The sequence below is a fragment of the Amblyomma maculatum genome, chromosome 11 (assembly GCF_055883805.1).
Source record: "Amblyomma maculatum isolate TAMU_Amacu chromosome 11, ASM5588380v1, whole genome shotgun sequence".
Lineage (NCBI taxonomy): Eukaryota > Metazoa > Arthropoda > Arachnida > Ixodida > Ixodidae > Amblyomma > Amblyomma maculatum.
Genome location: NC_139354.1, coordinates 38,265,759 through 38,272,980, shown reverse-complemented (window position 1 = coordinate 38,272,980; position 7,222 = coordinate 38,265,759).

Sequence of the window (7,222 nt, the reverse complement as noted above, 5' to 3'; positions counted from 1 at the left end):
CTGTAGTCCCACTAGCCCTATCATTTTTTTTTCAACATGGGATATTCTAAAGCTCGCTCATGCTTTAAAAAGTGCAACTTATAATGTAATTAAGGAAGCAAAAATCTTTGTGGGGCTACAAAAAGTAAAACATAGCGCTTGGGATTGTATTCAGTCAGCATTCAAAACAGCCTGAATGCCAGGGTTGTATTGTGCGGGTCTGAGGAAAACTATAGATGAATGTGTACAGAACTGAGCAAATTTAGATATCCAGTACGTGCAAAAGTTGCTGTGATTTTATGAATGAAGATGGACAAGCAGTGCGGTACAAATAGACACATCTTGGGTTCAGATGAAATCCAAGAAAAAAATTACTGTTTGTTCATTAGGGCTCAAGCTGTGCAGAAAGATTTGCATCTTACAGTAACTAAATCTTGTTTTATGCCATGGGTTTGGCCTAGGTACTTACCCAAATCAGTGCGAATTAATCACAAGTGTACATATTGTATACTGCGTGTCAGGTCGAAAAACAAGGATCTACAAGTTCTTTCGACCTGAAGGGTTGCGGTCTACTCTTTGTTTCGTGTTTAATTATCTTGCATTATTTAATGTAATATCTAGCGCTGACATGTACATAACACAAAAATTGGTGGGGTTCAACCTGGCTGAACCCATACATGGCAAAATTACTTTTGAAAAGAAATTAACTTACATTACTAATTACTTTGCTAAAAATCGTAGAAAAGTAATTAAACTACATTACTCATTACTGCTCCCGAAAAGTAATGAAATTACATTACAATTACTTCTACTGAGTAATTAAATTACTTTTAAATTACTTTCTAGTTTTCAACCATATGCAAAAACTAAGTAAAGGTAGTAAACAAAAAACAACTTGTTCTCCAGACGCGAAGTACAGACATTCTTTTGTCTACCCGCCAAATTCCGTCCCAGAGAGCTATTACTTCCCTTTTTCCTACAGCACTAATTACTTTTGCTGGAAATTACTACCGAAAAGTAATTCATTACATTACAAATTACCGGAAAAGGTAATTAAATTACATTAATTTCATTACTGTAATTCAATTACTGCCATGTATGGCTGAACCTAATTAATGAGCCAGCTTTGTACGCCTCACGCTGCAGGCTACATTAGCAGGATTTTCAGATTCCGTCTGATACTTAATGCGATGCAGTGTAGGAATCGATGGCTCGGGCAACGAATCATCCATGGCTAGACTGAAGCCAGCCTCAGCTAAGCAGGGTATATATACCCTCTCTAAGCAGCTAGCTGTCATCTGGCGGTCAGAGCACAGGTTGAAATCAGCACAGAAGCGGAGGAGCAGTGCATGGCGCAGCTGGTGGTCACGTGATGGTGAGGCTGACACCACATAGCGGTTCGGAAGCTGAAGGAGCGAGCGCGTGGCACACTGTGGCGACTTTGAGGAATGGTTTGGTTTTGGTTTTGTGGGGTTTAACGTTCCAAAGCGACTCAGGCTATGAGAGACGCCGTAGTGGAGGAACAGTGCAGAATCTGTATTGGAGAATATGTACAAGCCTGAGCGTTGCTGTGGTGTCCGCGAGATATGTCAGTCAGCGGGATACCGCGAGTGAAAGATACTGCTTATTTCCTTTACTGTAAACCAATTATAGAACGCCGGTGAACTCTGATGCATTTAACGGAACATTGGTTGTGTTCGACAAGGGGAGAGCGACGTGCGCAGGCTTTCGCAATTCTCCACTCCTGATTCTGCAGTGCTCTCGGAATTTTTCAGGCTGAAGTTGGTTGATTACATCATCTTTACCCACTTTCCAACTATTTTCAATATTTATGCACGCAAATCACTTCCGTTTCCTCTCTACACGTTCAAACATTTCAAATTTCCCGCCACCAGAAGTTAGGCCAAAGTCACCGGAAGTCGAGCACCACGTGACCTCATTTGGAAGTTGCCGAGGGCTACTTCAAGGGTAGCGAAACGCAACTGCTGGAGGTAATCTTGTTGAGTCACTTCAGGTCAGCATAATAAAGATAAGCTCTTGATCGCCTTCCCATCTGCCATGTAGTGTCATAGCCTCCTTTCGTGAGCTCTTCCTTTGCAGGTTCGATACCACTTTAATGGCAGAAAGTGAAGTGGAACTCAAGAGATTTCTGATGCGCGTACAAGAAGAGAGTGAGAAGTTTGGGCTTAAACTGAACATTATAAAGACAAAGATCATGGCGTCTTACCCTATCAAGTCCTGGAGCATCAATGGACAAGAAGTGGAAGCTGTGACAGATTTTCTCTTCTTGGGCTCCAAGATTACCTCGGAAGGAGACTGCAGCCATGAAATTAGGAGACGCCTGCTTCTGGGAAAGAGAGCAATGGTTAGCCTTGACCGCCTAGTAAATAGCAGAGACATTAGTCTGCCAACCAAGATCCGTATAACTCGTGCTATGGTCTTTCCAGTTGTGATGTATGGATGCGAGAGTTGGACTGTGAAAAAAGCTGACCGCCGAAGAAATGACGCGTTTGAATTGTGGTGCTGGCGAAGACTCTTGAGAGTTCCTTGGACTGCCAGAAGATCAAATCAGTCGATATTGTCGACCATAAACCCTGACTGCTCATTGGAGGGTCAAATTCTAAAGTTAAAGCTCAGCTACTTTGGTCATCTGATGAGAAGAGAGGAGTCGCTGGAGAAAGATTTGATGTTGGGAAAGGTTGAGGGTCGCCGGAGAAGGGGTAGGCAGCGAACGCGATGGTTAGATGGCATCCTCAAGGCACTGCAGATGAAGTTACGTGATGTTAGGAAGATAGTGAGAGACCGGAAAGTGTGGCGTGACATGGTCCATAGGGTCACGAAGAGTCGGACACGACTGAACGACTGAACTGAACTGAACTCGCTTTGTGTACGACGAATGAAGCCATGTTAAAGCACGGCCGGTTTTGAGGGAGAGCGCGCTTCCTACTGACTTCTGCTTCACACACACACACACACACACACACACACACACACACACACACACACACACACACACACACACACACACACACACACACACACACACACACACACACACACACACACACACACACACACACACACACACACACACACACACACACACACACACACACACACACACACACACACACACACACACACACACACACACACACACACACGCACACGCACACACACACACACACACACACACACACACACACACACACACACACACACACACACACACACACAATTACATGCCTGTAAGTAGTAACCGAATTATACCTTTGGGCATTAGCTCCATATATATTCTTCATCTCCTCTACACTGCAATGCAGTGATTCAATGAAGCAAACAGCAGTTGGATGAAATATGGGCTATTAGCATCTGTGATCTGTGATCTCACCAATAACGTTCATGAACTTCAAAGAGCATAATGATCTTCAAATGAGGTGCTGGCTTGACTATACAGGGAAAAACTCTTTTCAAAGCCTAGTGCCAAAATTGATTAAATGCACGCTAAATCGTTGGTTCATGAATGTTCCCCAGCTCGCGACAATTTCTTGAGATACCTGGATAGTATTTGCAACCATAAAATGCATGCAGTCGATGCATTTAGGCCAATTATGCAGTTACTTTTTCATTTCACAGTAGTGATGTCACTGTAGGGGTGCAGGGGCATGCGGACCGCACCGGATGAAGCACTCAGAGGGTGAAGCTTCAGACGAAAGGTGGGGGGGGGGGGGGGGGGGCAAAGTTAGAGATGGATGGACGGGAAAACATTTAGAAGTCATCCCTGAGGGGGTGAGGAGGAACATAAAAATTGTGGTGTTTTAGCATGGCTTGGACTATAGTGGTAGAGCGAAAGCTGTGAGAGCTGCAGCATTATAGCCTCTTAAACACCCGCTTTTCAATCCGATTTTTTTTTCATATTTTTTAGTAATAATTGGTTCACAGGAAAGGAAAGACACAGTATCTGTCACACGATCTGTGGACACCTGAACTAAGCCGTAATGGAAGAGAGGAAGGTGGGAGGGAAAGTTGAAAGAGAGGAAGAGGAACCGTAGTGGAAGGCTGCGAAGTAATTTCGACCCCATGGGGATCTTTAGGGTGGCTGGTCCTGGTCCTGGCCCTGATGGGGCTGGGATAGGTAGGTCAACGCCGCTTGCAGCGGGGGCTAGCCTGCCACCGGATTTTTGTATGTTGTAGGCCGTCATTAGTAACCGTCATTAGTAGGGGTAGTAACAAAAGCCTGATTAAGAAATTAAAAGATCAGGCGGAGCTCGTAGTCAGAGTATTTAAGAAGACGTCCAACAGAAGGAGTGGTCTCACGGAGGCTAGTAGACTCAGACTCGTACAAGCTTTTGTCACGAGCAGAATGTGCTACGCGACTCCATTCCTTAATATCAACAAGAGCGAAGAACACAAATTAAACACCATAATTAGGAGATGCACGAAGTGCGCTCTAGGACTCCCCATAACTACTTCTAACGACATTCTAGAGAAAATGGGGTTGCATAATGAGTGGAAAGAGCTGGCTGCCGCGGTCAGGCTGTCCCAGAGAGAGCGACTCGCAGGAACGGCGGCGGGTAGGCAAATCCTCGATTGGGTAAACCTACTAGCGCCCGGGGAAGGCGAAAGTGTCAGAGAAAGCATAGATCGAGAAATCAGAAAGCATCTATACGTCTCGCCCATACCGAAGAACATGCACCCGTACACGACGAGGGGAGGAGAAAAAGCAGAGCTAAGCACCTCGCTAACAAATTGGACAAACTCCCGCCGGGATCGGTCGCCTACACCGATGCAGCGATCGGGAAAGAAGGCGACGTAACCTCGGTCGCCCTATTGGACACTGGGATCGCCATAGGAATAGAAAGAAATCGAGATCTACCGCCGGTAGAGGCGGAGGAGATTGCAATAGCCATTGCCATTGCACGACCAGGCGTGAAACACGTCATCAGTGATAGCAAAGCGGCGGTTAGAAATTTTAGCAAGGGTAGAGTCAGCAATCGTGCTGCAAAACTTCTGAACGAGTCGTCTCTCGCCGAAAGCGTGACCATAATTTGGACCCCAGCACACGCCGGTCTCGCCGGCAACGAGGCTGCCCACATGCTCGCCCGCTCCTCGCTACCTCGGGGTGCTGCGGACGCCTCCACAACATCTAAAACCAAGGAATGTATAGGTACCTTTAGGGATGTAACCGACAACTTGAAGAAAGACCGGAGGATATATCCGCCACCGGTTAGATCCCTGAGTAAAAAGGAATCGTACGACTGGAGAAGACTCCAAGCTCGAAATTTCTTTTCGCCCCTGTGGAGGAGTTGGACGAGTGCCAGAGGGCGGAAGAGGGACGGTGCAGAAACCGAAATTTGTAAATTTTGCGGCCACGTGGCAACATTAGATCATATAATATGGAGATGCGTTCGTGCCCCAGGGCGCAACGCGATTAAAACTAGCGATGAATGGGAGACCACGCTAAGAAGCTCCGACGAAAAAACACAGCGATTCGCCGTCCGCCTGGCGGCCGAGGCTGAAGACCTCTTCTCCTAGACGAGGCCGGGTGTCCTCTGGCCGCGGTGTGACAGACTGCCTCCCCGGACGCCTGCGTGCGGACTCGTAGGTGGCTGCTGCACCATATTCGGCGGAAATAAATGTTCTTCCTCCTCCTCTCCCTCTTCTTCTTTCTTCTCTATAGTTTCTCTCTTCTGTCTGCATGGCTACGACCCACGACACTTACAAATAATTATGCTCTTATATCCAAGTTATCATTATTGTTGTCCGTAAGAGCTACGGCACAAACAGATACGCCGTGGAAGCCCAATAACGTAATTCTGCACTACCTCTACGGTGCTACGCCCTGATCCACTTTCAGTTCTTGTTGCGAAAGCAACACTACGCTAAACGTCGAGCCATTTCGCGTGGCACAGTGTGGGCCAAGTTGCGAATGCACCAGGAGTCACGTGACGTCAGAGACAGCAGCTGGTGTGTCGGAGCTGCCATCGCGGCCGCGCTCCGATGCGCGCTCCGCCGGAGCCTGAGAAGTGACGTCATAACCACAGCCGGCGCCAGGCGCCAGCTGCGCATCACTCTCTCCGTTGGTTGTGTGGAGATGAGGTATGCGTAGTGTACATATAGCTGGGAGCGCACGCTCTGATGGGGCTGGGACAAGTAGGCCACCGCCGCTTGCGGTGGAGGCTAGCCTGTCACTGAATTTTTATCTGTGTAGGCCGTCGTTGCACCCGCCACCGCTTCGGTGGTGGACAACGGCTGTTGTTGCGGCGCGCGTGTGTCTCCCTCTTCCTTTTCTTTCTTCTCGATTTTCTCTTCTGTCTGCCCCGCCGGGGTGGTGCAGTGGTAAGACGCCCGACTACTGTGCCGGAGTACCCGGGTTCGAACCCGCGGCCTCGGCGGCTGCGTTTCGATGGAGGCGAAACGAAGAGGCGTCATGTGCTGTGCGATGTCAGCGCACGTTAAAGATCCCCAGGTGGTCGAAATTACTCCGTAGCCCTCCACTACGGCTCCTCTTTCTCTGTTTCCACTTTCACTCCCATCTTCCTCCCTTCCATTACGGCGCGGTTGCGGTGTCCACAGAAAAACAAGTGAGACAGTTACCGTGCCTTTCCCTTCCTATAAATGAATCAGTTTTTTTTTTCTCTTCTGTCTGCACGAGGCAGCGGAGGTGGCTCAGCAACAGAGCCGTATGTGGTCCAAACCGTGATTTACGCTGATGATATGACGGTTTGGACCACATACGGCTCGGATGGAGACATAGAATCTACACTTCAAGAAGTAGCCACAGCTATATCTACCCACACAGAAAAAATTGGCCTTGAATACTTCCCGACAAAGTCAGCACTCTTTCTACTCCGGCCACGGCGTGTTTCTACCGCCCCATAACAATTTACCTGCACGATACTCCCATACCACAAACCCCCAACCTCCGCATTCTTGGTCTGAACTTACAGGACAAGGGGAAAAACGACCTTACCCTGAAGGCACTAAAACAGTCCACTTACTCCGTCATTCATCTTTTTAGAAGGGTTTCACACTCACGAGCCGGCCTAGATGAAGCTGACAATTTAAAGGTACTACATGCCTTTGTGCTCAGTCGCATTCTTTACACCTCTCCTTACCTGAACCTCTCCTGTGCAGACAAAGATAAAATCAACGCCTTAATCCGCATGGCTACCAAACCAGCGCTCAACCTACCGAAGACCACTAGCACGGAAAAACTAGGAATGCACAACAATATACAAGA